At 46.4% G+C, this 13,335-nt stretch overlaps 1 protein-coding gene across 4 annotated transcripts in view; it reads right to left on the reverse strand.

Annotated features, from left to right (window-relative positions):
- The window catches only part of SALL2 (spalt like transcription factor 2), a 673,107-nt gene that overhangs the window by 499,184 nt on the left and 160,588 nt on the right, over window positions 1-13,335 (reverse strand). Inside the window, exon 2 of one of the 4 annotated variants that reach the window (XM_085650601.1) lies at window positions 10,072-10,235. The exons of the other annotated variants lie outside the window; for them this stretch is intronic. The gene's annotated coding sequence lies outside the window, so the exon portion shown is untranslated. The remainder of the gene's footprint in view (window positions 1-10,071; window positions 10,236-13,335) is intronic. 4 annotated transcript variants of the gene reach the window in all.

Raw genomic sequence — 13,335 nt, forward strand, 5'->3', positions numbered from 1 at the left:
GCGTGGCCTCGCAGTGGGCGTGGCTGTCGGCTTAGGGCGTTCCTGAGAGAGCGAGGGGTCGCTGTGTCAGGGGATCGAGGAGGGCGGTGATAGCGCGTTTAGGTCGGCGCTTTTGGGCAGATAAGCCCAGTGAAGTTTGTTTTTTAAAATTCAACAAAAGAATGTAGTGCAGTTTTTAAAAGCTAAACACACACACAGTCCTCCGGCTTCCGCCTCAGAGGATGACACAAACAGCTGCAAGCGCTTCCAATCAGCGTATTTGTAGTTGTCAGGGGGGGCGTGGCCTCGCAGTGGGCGTGGCTGTCGGCTTAGGGCGTTCCTGAGAGAGCGAGGGGTCGCTGTGTCAGGGGATCGAGGAGGGCGGTGATAGCGCGTTTAGGTCGGCGCTTTTGGGCAGATAAGCCCAGTGAAGTTTGTTTTTTAAAATTCAACAAAAGAAAATAGTGCAGTTTTTAAAAGCTAAACACACACACAGTCCTCCGGCTTCCGCCTCAGAGGATGACACAAACCTTTTTCTAACCAATAAAGGAAGGTTGGAATCGCATCTTGGCTACTGGTCTTCACAGGGGGGAACCTAGGACATTACAGTGGCGACGAGGGTGGGATAAATCGACCCTGAAGGACACCCAGAGGAGGAGAGACCCCCACCAGCAGGAGAGCCGGAGGGGACGACGTCCTACAGTAGCAGGTACACCAGGTGGTCACAGGAGAGACACCAGGACACCGAGAGAGCGCGGCAGTGGCAGACGGAAGCCAGAGGGAGGCACGAGAAAAGCAAGGGTGCCGACCAGTCGCAAGGAAGCGTAAGCAAGCAAACCAGAGCGAGATATAGAGGAGGCCCTGGCGGAATCAGGGAGGAACAGCGCAGAAGGTACTGAAGAGGCCCAGACGACCCGGAGAAGAGGAGAAGGGGCGGAAGGGCCAGGCAGTCCTAGAAAACAGGCAGGAGCCAAGATGTGCGCACAGGCGTCAGCACTAACGACGCCAGTCCCGTTCCTACCAAGGCCAGGGGAGCCTCAAATGAAATGGGAGGACTGGAGGGAATATTTCAAAAATTACCTCGAAGCATTGGAAGACAAGAGGAAGAGGATACTTTTACATAATCTGGGACCAGAGGGCATACGAGTATTCCAAAACCTAACACCGGTTACCCGACCAGCAGCGGACGATGATGTGTTCAAACACGCCATTGAAGACTTAGACAACCACTATCGCCCCGCAGTATGCACATCTATCGACCGCTACAATTTCCAGCAGAGGAAGCAAGAAGCGGGGGAAACGATAGACGACTACGTTGCGGCACTAAGGAAGCTAGTGATAACGTGTAAATTCGGAGCTCTACACGACAAATTTATAAAGGACCAAATAGTAATGCACACAACAAGCAAGACGGTGCAGGATAAATTGTGGGCAAGTGGAGATGCGACGCTAAAAGACGTGATAGCCATTGTGAAAAGGGCAGAACTAACTAAGCGCTGCGCAGATGCAGCGAAGAGAGACCAAGTCCCGAGACCCACGATAAACAAGGTGGAGGACGCCGACCAATACGGAAGAGGAAAATCGGCGCCAGGACAAAACAAGGGAACGCACAAGGGGAAAGGAAAACCAGGACAAACGTGGAAACAAGACAAAGAAGGAACGTCGAAGTGCTACAGGTGTGGGAGCCCGAACCATGCGGCACATGACAAACGATGTCCCGCCTTCAGAGCAAAGTGCGCGTTCTGCGGCCTGGTCGGCCACTATGAGAAGGTGTGTCGAAGGAAGTGGAAACAGCGCGCAGTGAAATACGTGGCACAAGACCTAGGAGAGGAAGAAGAGGGTCAAGAGGAAGATGGCGACGTCCTTTGCGTGGAAGACCAAGTGCTAGGCATTGACGGCAGAAGGTCTCGCAAACCCCAGTGCGACATTCACATCGGAGGAGTGGAAATCACCATAGTAGCGGATTCGGGGTCTCCCTACACGATCGTCCAAAGATCAGTGTGGAATGCTAAATTTGAACCTAAAGTAGGCCCACATCTGGAACCTCCCGACATATGACTGGTCACCTACACGGGGGAACCTATCCCAATGGTAGGATTTCGAAGACTGCTCTTCCAGTTCAAAGAACGCAGCGCCCAGTGCAAATTGTACGTTGCAAAGAAAGGACCCTCGGTCCTAGGGTGGATGGACCAAGGAGAACTGGGAATGCAACTGAATCCAGGAGGAGACACCCAAGTGTTAGTAACGTTGGAAGGAAAATGGTCCAAGGCAGCGGGACTGCGAAGCGAACACCCGAAAATATTTGGTGACAAGATAGGGAAATAGGAAAAATTTACCCACAAAATCGTGCTCAAGGAAAATGTCCACCCAGTTACACACAAAGTGAGAAACATACCGATCGCAGTGAGAGAGGCAGTGCAACAGGAGCTACACCGACTGGAGGAAGAAGGAATTATTGAACCCATCGACAGCGCGGAATGGTTGGCACCATTGGTGGGGCCATGAAACCGACAGGCAAGGTGCGCTTATGTGTGGATCTCAGAGAACTCAATAAATGAATTGTGGTGGAGAAGTTCCCGCTACCACGCATAGAGGAAATGCTGGCACGAACAAAAGGAGTGAAATGGTTCTCCACCATCGATCTAAAGTCGGCATACCACCAGGTAGTCCTGCACCCCACGAGCAAGAAACTGACGTCATTCATAACTCCATTTGGGTGCTATCAGTTCTGCCGCATGCCCTTTGGTCTGGCATCAGCAGCAGCAGTTTTCCAAAAGCTAATGGCCCGTCTGTTCAGAGACATAGAGGGAGTTGGTCTCCCCCGCTCCCAGAGTGCTCGGTGCCACTTCCTGGTTCCGCCGGATAGCGCGCTCGGAGGCGCTTGAAATTGGAGAGGCTCCCTCGGTGGAGCGGGGGCATTCGTTACACCTACCTGACACGGAAGGCATCTCTGGCACTTTTCTCTCGGGACGGCAACGCTGTTGGTCTCCCCTGCCGCCATCACTACCGCTGGCTGCTGTGGGGGGAGACTACAGCTCCCAGAGTGCTCGGTGCCACTTCCTGGTTCCGCCGGATAGCGCACCCGGAGGCGCTTGAAATTGGAGAGGCTCCCTCCGCGTCGCGGGACGCGCGCGGGCGGCGCCGGGCTAAGCCCGGGCAAAGGGCGGGCCCTCTGTGGTCATCAGTGGTCGGGCGGGCCACCCCACTAAGCTGTAAAGTAAGGTGAGAGAGGCGACATGTCCATCAGGGGGAAACGCTCCGCAAATCCTATGGGTAAACCGATAGTGACCGACCCCATAACATCGTTATCCCTAGAAAATATGCTGGACAATGATTTTAACATGGTTGCTAATGAAATTGCGAGCACAGAGAGACGGATGTCATTGGAGCTCTTACATGCACACTCTGAGCCCCGGGATTTAAGTATAGAACATATCGTACCTTTATCCCCAATTGTTACAGTTACCAAACCCAATTCGTCTCATTTACCATCTGTTACCCCTGGGGGGGAAAGTGACACTATTATCCTTGACTCCCAGCTTGATGCCACTGCACATGTTTCCATCCCTCTTGTAACCTCGAAAACCAAACCTGTTGGAGGAAAAAGGAAAAGAGGCCCTCCAAAATCTTTAACCAATAAAAGGAAACAAGCTATATGTAATAAGGACCAACCCACACCACAGAGTATGTGGACCAGAGGGAAGCAAAAAACAACTGGGGGTAGTATGGTTATGACTGAACAATCACAATCCGTTGAAGGACCCTTGGACATTACCCCTCCAAGAAGTGGTTATAATTGCACATGCACACAGACGGATTTTGTTAGTGAAAGTATTACATCAAAGAAGTCTAACGTGAATTTTATGGAAACTATTGTGGACACCATTTTTAAACAGTTAGAATGTCAAATGATCAAGCAGTTTAATAATATTTTTAAAAGATTAGACCGAATTGAAACTCTGATAAAGAATGAAGATGTCAAAAGGAAGGGGGCTATTAGCCTTGATTTAATAAGGGGAGAGCGCTTGTTGAAGGAGCTAGAAGTCGCTAATAGGGGTGTTTTGAGTGAAGGGCCTAATGCTTTTAGTGGCGCAACTACCTCTAATACTGCATCCAAAAGTGTTAACGAAGGGAGAAGTCACATTGCAAAAACCACCCAGCAAACCCTGATAGGAGCAACGGAACCAGTACACCCTACTAGTACGGCCACTAATATGTTAAAGGATGCTCCCACCCTGCCAGTTGCAAGGAGGGAGGTACCTACTAGCATTGGATTAGATAAGGGTCAAACCACCGCTACAAGGCCAACAATACACCCAGGGACTGCTCTCCATCTGCCCCCTGACGCCTGCCCCTATGTAATTATCCTGGCAGGCGTACCTCAGTTAAGGGAGGGACAGAGTGAGTCATGGATGCAGCTAAACAACAAGTGTATAGACTGGTTATCTAAACATAAAGGGGTAGGCCCTAATATTATGAGAGAAATCTTGACTGTTCGACGGGTAAGTTGGGTTGGGCCACTACCTAAGAATATAGAAGGGGACTGTATTGTTATTAATTTTAGAAATCCCTCTACAGTTAAATTTATTCTTGGTAGTACTAATATGTGTTTTTCCCCCTCTACTGTCATAACCTCTCTGCCATTGGGCTATTTCTACAGACCCCACTATAGACCACCTAGCCCTGCTACCACCTTTTCCCCTGCACAACAGGTTCAGTGCTTTGTCTGATCTGGGCTCCTTGGACTGACTACCAACTACCCTTCCAGATCTAGTAAGCAGGAATTATCTTAATATATCTGGCCCGGCGGGGGATCTAACTATTGATCCGACTACAGTGGCTGCTAATGATGCCAAGGCGCCTAAGGGCAACAGTCATGTTTCCACCTTGGTAACATCGATTAATAATCTGACAATCCTGAGTTGGAATATAGCAGGTCTCAACGCTAAAGTAACAAATGGGGACTGGGTGGACTGGGTTTCCAAATTTCACATCTTGATGTTTCAAGAAACTTGGTGCACTACTTCCCCACTTTTTGATGGATATAGTTGTTTTAACCAAACTGCACCAATCCCAGTTTTGGGTAGACCCAGTGGGGGACTTTACATCTGGGTCAAAATTGGTGCAGATGTTAAAGTCGAACAGCTGGAAACATATGACAGGAGCTTTCAGGCATTGCTTTACATCAGTAGAATAAGAATATGTTTAATACATTTTTACAATAATGATTTTAAAACACATCCTAATATGAATTTTATTAAGTTGTTTAATTTTATTGATGACATTACAGAAGGACAAAAGTGTGGTAAACTTGATGGGATATGTTTAGGAGGAGATTTTAATGCACACATCCACCGTCAAACCCCCCCTTGTAAAAGAGGTAAAGAACTGTCTAATCACCTGGCTACAAGGGACTTAATCAATGTCATGGAAAAGGCAAATAATACTATTGAAAACAAATGTCCTGTGGCTACTTATGTTGGGCATGGGTGTGCATCTACAATTGATTACGTATTCATAACCTCCCCACTTGTGGATCTTTTATTAGAGGCCACAGTCGCTAGAACTGCATATAGCGACCACTACCCGATTTTATCTAGTTTCAAATCTATTAACAAAAAGGTGAAACGGACAGAAATAGGGGCTAAAAACATAGTCGCGTCGACAGACAAACTCAGGGTGGTCTGGAAGGGGATTGACAATAAGGGGGTGTTAGCTTGTGTTATAAAGTCTAACCCCCGATTAGTATCCACCTGTCTATCCTCCGACTGCCCTGGACACGCGATTGTGGAAGCATTTTCGGAGCTGTGCAAGACCATAAAAAAGGAGATATCTAAGCCAGCTTTAACTAACACTAATACTAACCCGAGATGGTTTGATAAATCCTGCTCTAAAGCAAATAGAGAATTGAGAATTGCTCTAAAAGCTGACCCACCTGATCAGTTATTGGTGAGGTCTCTGAGGTCTAGTTACAAACGCACTTTAAAAACACGCTCCGAAGAGCTCTTAAAAACCCATTGGGAATCCCTTGTACGCACAGCAGCAACGAAGGATGTTGCTGGGTTTTGGAGCGAGGTTAAGAACCTGAAATCGTTTGGCTCCAACATTACTCCCATAAACTGTAGCATACTAGGGGATGTATGGGTGGAGCATTTTACAAATATTTATATGGCACCGATCTCTTCCGTGGTAAATTCCCAAACTTTTAAGTTTCCGAACATTTCCATAATGGAGGTGGAGGACGCAATTTCTCAAAGCGCAGGAAACAAAGCGCCGGGGCCCGATGGATTATCCATTGATTTAATATAATAATAATCAGAGCCTGACTTTTGGTCACCATTATTGTGTAATGTTTTTAATAATTTATCTATTACTTCACTGCCCGATTCCTGGTCTAACAGCACCATCGTACCTATCTTCAAAAAAGGTAATAGACCTGACCCTGGCAGCTATCGCCCAATATCACTAATCGATAATACATTGAAGATCTTGGGTAGGGTCATTTTTAATAAGATCAGTACTTGGGCTGAAGAAAATAAAATTTTACACCCATGTCAGTTAGGTTTTAGAAGCAATGTAGGGACGGTGGAGCAGTGCTTAAACTTAAATTTAGTTTTAGATAAATATACCATAGCTAAAAAATCCCCACTTTATTTAGGCTTTATGGATTTAAGTTCTGCTTTTGATTTTGTTAATCGTTCCCGTTTATGGACAGCCTTGCTTAGACATGGTTTGGATGAACCGTTGGTTAAATTTTTGGCCCATCTACACAGTGATTTAAAACCTCGTGTCCGTATTAATAACGATGGTGAGGTTTCGGGCGAGATTTTAATTGGCAGGGGAGTAAGACAAGGCTGTGTCCTGGCCCCCCTGCTTTTTATTTTATATATAAATGAACTAAGCACATCTTTGGGTAAACTAACCACCGATGTTCCGCTCGTCAATGGCAACCCCCTCCCCGCACTTCTTTATGCCGACGATTCGGTACTTATAGGTCGTACAACCAATGCACTGCGCACTTTAATCTCAGGCTTCGTTTCTTATATGGCTGATCTTGACTTATGTACAAATTTTAAAAAATCCTACATAATGTCCTGCGGGCCAAAGAAACATAAAATTTGCCATATTACGTCAGGGAATAATGTTTTAAACAGCACTTGTACCTTCCCTTATCTAGGCTTGTTGTTTTCTGATTTTGGATCCTGGCAACCTCATGTTGCCAGAGGGAGGAACAAACTGGGCAAAGCCATTAATTCTATAATTACTCTACGCCAACCAAAGCATGTCGAGGTCATTTCATCCCTTTTACAAATTTATAAGACCCAGTGCGTCCCTACAGGAGCCTATGGTGCCGAGGTGTGGGGTTACTCGAATTGCACCAACATTCAGACAGAAGAAAATAAATTCTGTAGGAAGGCCCTGGGGGGGGGGGGGTTATTTCAGCACCCTCCTATGTGTGTCATAGAGAATTGAATCTCCCCTACATAGAGGATTTTAAAAAATCAAGACCCGCTTTGTTTTGGTTAAAAATTTGGCGTAACCCCGCTGCCTCGTTGACCCGTGATATCATCTCAGACTATCTAAAAAGTGAGCGGGCCAATTACATTCCCTGGCTTAATGCGGTACAGAAGAGTTTAGCAAGTGTAGAAATGGGGCACCTTTTCTTAGCCCCTGAAACAATAGACTCTTCGCATAAGAATATAGTAAGAAGGGCCTTATTCGATCTGTACCGAGTGAATCGAGAAAATATTGAACTCGCTAAGCCAGCAATCCTTAGGTATATTCCTATTCAAGAACCTTGTGCTAGGCCACATAATATGCCCCAAGGTTACTTGCGCAAGAAACTGGGCAGATGGAACAGGAGTTTGCTATTTAGGTTTAGGGATGGAAGTGTGGTAAATTTACTTTGTTTCCCCTTGGGTTATACCCATAATTTGGGAAATTTAGACTGTCCATGTAACCAAGGTGGGAAGCAAAGCTTGCTGCATTTTACATTGTTTTGTGGCTTTTATGCAAAATATACCAAACACTTCCTAATTCCCTATTTTAGAGTTAGTGCTTTGACGGATTATAACGAGGCTTTCAGAATTTTACTGATGCTAAGCACTGACGATGTAATCTCCAGAGTTAGCCACTTTCTCAAAATTGCTGTTCGTTCTCATGCCTCAATGAACACGGCCTGATAGGTTGTTTAACCATCTCGCACCATCTGCACATTGCACTTTTTTTTTTTTTTTTTTGGATAATGGGTGTTTATATACCATAATGAACCTGGCCTGACAGTTTGCATCATTATTTGCACATTGCATTTTTGTACAACGGGCGTTCCCTTAGATGTGCTTTGATTAATAAGATCTGTTTTATCTTTGTTCATTGGGATGACTTTTATGTTTTATATATATTTAAATGGATGTATTTTATAGAGTTATCAATTTTATCTTTTTATTCCTTGATGTCGAACAAAATGGAAATGGTCTGTTAGATCCAGAAGCATTTTTTGTACTATCTGTACATTGTCATTTATACTTTTTTGGCTGTTTTGCACATATCTTAGTTATTATTGTTGATGTAACTTTTATTGTGTATAGGGATGAATGCTGCAATTTGTATGTACTTTTATGGATGTTTTAAATATATCCGAATAAAGATCATTTGAATTGAATTGAATTGAATACTTCCAAGACGACATCCTAGTAATGGGGAAGGAACAAGAAGACCACGACGAGAAGCTGGATGTGGTACTTAGGATCCTGGAGGAAAACGGACTAACAGCAGAGTGGGAGAAGTGCCATTTTGGCATGTCATCAGTCACCTACCTAGGGCATGAAATCGGAGAAAAAGGAATAACACCAAAAAAAGGGAACGTGACAGCCATATGTGATGCTCCTCCGCCCACCACCAAGGAAGAAGTAAGATCCTTCCTAGGGATGGCGGAATACTACAGTAAGTTTGTCCAACACTTTGCCACGAAAACCCACCACGGGCCTCATGTAGGAAGCCTAATACCGGTCGGTAACGGACGATTTTCGGTAAATATACCGTTACCGACCGGTATTTAGGCTTTTGAGATGTAGGGGGATCATTTCATGATTCGGTATTTACCGAATCGGTAAAATTACCGAATCGGTAATTTTACCGATTCGGTAAATACCGAATCATGAAATGAGATGTAGGGGGAGTGTGTGGTGGGTGTGGGGATTCGTTATTTACCACCAACTAAAGGTTGGTGGTAAATGACGAATAGGTGTAAAAAAGCATTTTTGTGCACCTTTAAGTGTGCAATGTGGCAGACATACATGCCCTTAGGGCATGTATGTGCGCCACATGTGCACACATGGCCGAATCAGGGGTGCAACAGGGTGTCAATGTGACACCCTGCCACCCTTGCATGTGCTCCCCCCATTACCGAATCGGTATTTACCGAATCGGTAATGAGGCATACCTTCCCATCAATGGGAAGGTATGCCTCATTACCGAATCGGTAAATACCGATTCGGTAATTACCGAATTTCTACGAATCGGTAATTTTTACTGCATAAATACCTACATAGCATTTACCACTTCATAAATACCGAATCGGTATGATTCGGTATTTATGAAGTGGTAAATGCCAGGCCACCTACATAAGGCCCCACATGAGGCAGCTCACGAGGGAGAAAACAGCTTTTGCATGGACGGAAGACACGCAAGAAGAGTTTGACACAGTTAAACGAGAAATCAGCCAGGCTATCCCGCTACAAGGGTACGATCCCCTAGGAAAATTGATATTGATGACAGACGCTAGCGAAAAGGGGTTAGGAGCAGTGCTCATGCAAGAGAGACAAGACGGCAACAAGGAGACGATCAGCTTCGCGTCCAGGTCACTAACGAATTCAGAACAAAAGTTCAGCGTGATAGAGAAAGAGATGTTGACTGTAGTATGGGCCATGGGAAAGTATCGCCAGTTCCTGTGGGGCACGCGATTCCTGCTGAAAACGGACCACAAACCACTAGTGAAGGTACTAACGTCAAGCGGACATGCCAGCGCGACACCCCACATAGCGAAAATGACACTGAAACTCTTGGAATATCGTTATGATGTGGAATACATACCAGGCTCAAGAAACAAGATAGCAGATTATCTCAGCAGAGCGTCAGCAATGGAAAGTGCCACCAGTGGCACAGAAGAAGATGATGTGATGGTAACCTTGACAGATGATCCGGAGCGGGCAATAAGCAGGCGAGAATGGAAGGACGCGTATGGAGCAGATAGAGACCTGGAAGAAATCAAGAAATGCATAGTTCAAGGGTGGCCCGATAGGAAACGACAGACGCCTCAAATTCGACAATTCTACGAGGTCAGGGACGAGTTGTCGGTGGGGAATGATGGAGTGTTTGTATACCGAGGAAACCGAGTGGTCCCACCAGCGAATATAATACCTCATCTTTTGACTATAATACATGAAGGGCACCTGGGAATCGTGAAGACTAAAGCAAGAACCAAACAAATGTATTGGTGGCCAGGTATGGATCTACAGGTGGAGAGACATGTAAGAGACTGTGTGCAATGCCAAGGAGCTGACAAAATCCTGAAACCTATGAGACCTGCTTTAGGAAGGTTCACGAACCCCAGTAATCCCTGGGAAGAAGTGGCAGTGGACATCTTGGGGCCTGTACTTGACAACCAGGGAATCCCCAAGTACATATGTGTTATAGTGGACAAATACTCAAAGTGGCCAGAGGTATACATTCAAGAAGAAATGGACACTGACACAATACTCCGATTCCTCACAACAGTATTCCTCAGGGAAGGCATCCCCAGAGCCATAATTAGTGACAACGGACCCCAATTTACTTCGGACAAATGGACCCGATTTGCAGAAAGAAATGGCATTCTACTCAAACATACGTCAGTATATCACCCTGCCAGCAACGATCAAGTAGAACGGTTCAACAGGGTGATAATGGGCTCCATACAGGCAGCCATCTCCAGGGGCAAAGACTGGGAAAAGGAAGTACAAAGCACGGTATGGGCCTACCGCATCACCCCCACTAGCACGGGGTACAGCCCGTTTCAAATTCTACGAGGAAGGCAACCCTTCACCAAAGACAATGTTGCATGGAAAGAGAAGACAATCACGAGCAAATGGTCTCCAGCAGTGGTGCAACACAACCTGGAGAAAGCACAGAGGATATATACAGAACATTACAACCGCAGAAAAAACGTGAAAGAGACAGCCTTAGAAAAAGGGGAGTGGGTCAGAGTAAAGTTGGCAGCACTCAAGAGAAAGGGAGACAGCAAATACTCCCCACCCCTAAGAATGGGAGAAGTGTATGACCAAGCGGCGTTGCTCAGCGATGGAAATGTGTGGTCCCAGGACCGCATGGCCAAATGCAACAGAATTCTACAGTGGCCCCGTGAGGACAAGGAAGGAGCGACATCACCAGAGGACATGAGAAACGAAATAAGAACTCCGAATGGAGAGAAGGGAGAGAGTGTTCCTGAAGACCTTAACAGCGAGAGGAAAGAACGAGAAGGACCAACAACGGAGGAAAGGACCCGGGAAGTGGGCGAGAATGGAGACAGAGAAGGAAAAGGTACCCATGAAGGAAGAAGGGGAAGCCCAGTCGTAGAAGGGGGTCGAGAAGGACACACTACCCCGGTAAGATGCACCCGAGTTGGGCGAGCGGTGGTGAGACCATCCAAGTTTAAAGACTATGAACTGGAATAACACTCACAGTCATGTAATTAGTTTTGTGTGGTATAAAAGGGGGAGATATGTAGTGTCGCGGTCTAGTGGACACGCACTACGTAGGCACGCAAATGCGTGTGGCGGCCATATTGGACGCTACTGCGCGAGACAGATTACAGCGATCGGAGCATTATGCCCGGCGCTCTTAGGTGTAATAAGTTTTCTAACCAATAAAGGAGGGTTGGAATCGCATCTTGGCTACTGGTCTTCACTGGGGGGAACCTAGGACATTACAAAGGCGATGTTACTAATGTTGTACTGGAAAATGAAAGTAGAGCCCGATGGTGCCGGTTATGGGGCTGGGGCCCGAGGTCAGCTGTGAGATAAGGTGCACTGGAGAGGAGCTGTGGATAAGCAAGCCTATAAGGGAGTGCGCTGCAGAGTCCGGGGTCAGGTGGAGGTAGTAATGAAGAGGGATTCTCCCTGAAGGCTTGCACAGAGGGAGCCTGTAAGTGAGCGCGCTGCAGAGTCCGGGGTCAGGTGGAGGTAGTAATGAAGAGGGATTCTCCCTGAAGGCTTGCACAGAGGGAGCCTGTAAGGGAGTGCGCTGCAGAGTCCGGGGTCAGGTGGAGGTAGTAAGGAATAGGGATTTTCCCTGAAGGCTCGCACAGAGGGAGCCCGAGAAGTGTCACTTGCCTGATACTCCCACCTCAGAAACCTCCTCTTTCCATCAAAGGAACATTACATGGAAAAAACACTGTTTGAGGGTGATAGTAGTAGAAAGAGATCTGAAAAAGAGTGATGTTTTATGGCGCCTGTGAGAAGTTGCCCTGGCATATGCTGGTCACTAGTTATAGTGGCCACCTTGCACCAGTCCAATTCGACTCTTATGGTAGATAGGTTTAAGACAACCTTTTTAAAGAAAGCTATCCTAGTGGTAGCTGTGGAGAGCAGCCTTCAGGCTAAGTCTCTGAGGAATGTAAAGCAGCTTGTTTTACCTTATAATCTCTTGAATTACCAAATGAAAAGGACACCACACAGGTATATATATCAAATATATATGTATTTATTTCTAGATACACTCTACTAATCTCTTTATGAGATTAGAACCCAGATACACATTCAAATGTCAACAGTTCTCAATAAATTAAGCACAAATATGGCTGGAGCCCTAGGGGCGTACCAGACCATATACTAAGAAAATGGTTTAACAAAGTCGACTTGCAAAATGACAAAGCCTAGGGCCTTGGGAATTGCTGGGGCTTCACTACTGCAGTGTTAGCAGGTAAGTAACAAGCCCACGGGAGACGCGTGCAGTGTCTAAACACAGCCACGGGTTTCCTATAGGTCACAATGGAGCAGGTCGCGGTTTGTATTTTAAAGTTTTAGGGCACTTCGAAGAAGTCAATAAGCAAGCCACTTACAAGGTAAGTATTTCGAGGGCCAACACACACTTGGGCACCGGAGTGCACAAGTTACCTCACCCAGGGAAGCCGGGTGCATAGGTGTCTTTTGGTGTCGGGTCGCGATGCTGTTTTCAATGGTGACCAATGAAGACTTGCTGCTTGAGACGACTGAAGAGGTGTTCGCTGGAATCCGAAGGTGGATTGAAGATGGAGAGGACCTGAAAATTGAGGGGACAGTGTTCAAAGTCACTTGCCAGTGACCGGTGGCCAGCAAGATG

Source organism: Triturus cristatus, chromosome 1_1, assembly GCF_964204655.1.
Source record: "Triturus cristatus chromosome 1_1, aTriCri1.1, whole genome shotgun sequence".
NCBI classification, from domain to species: domain Eukaryota; kingdom Metazoa; phylum Chordata; class Amphibia; order Caudata; family Salamandridae; genus Triturus; species Triturus cristatus.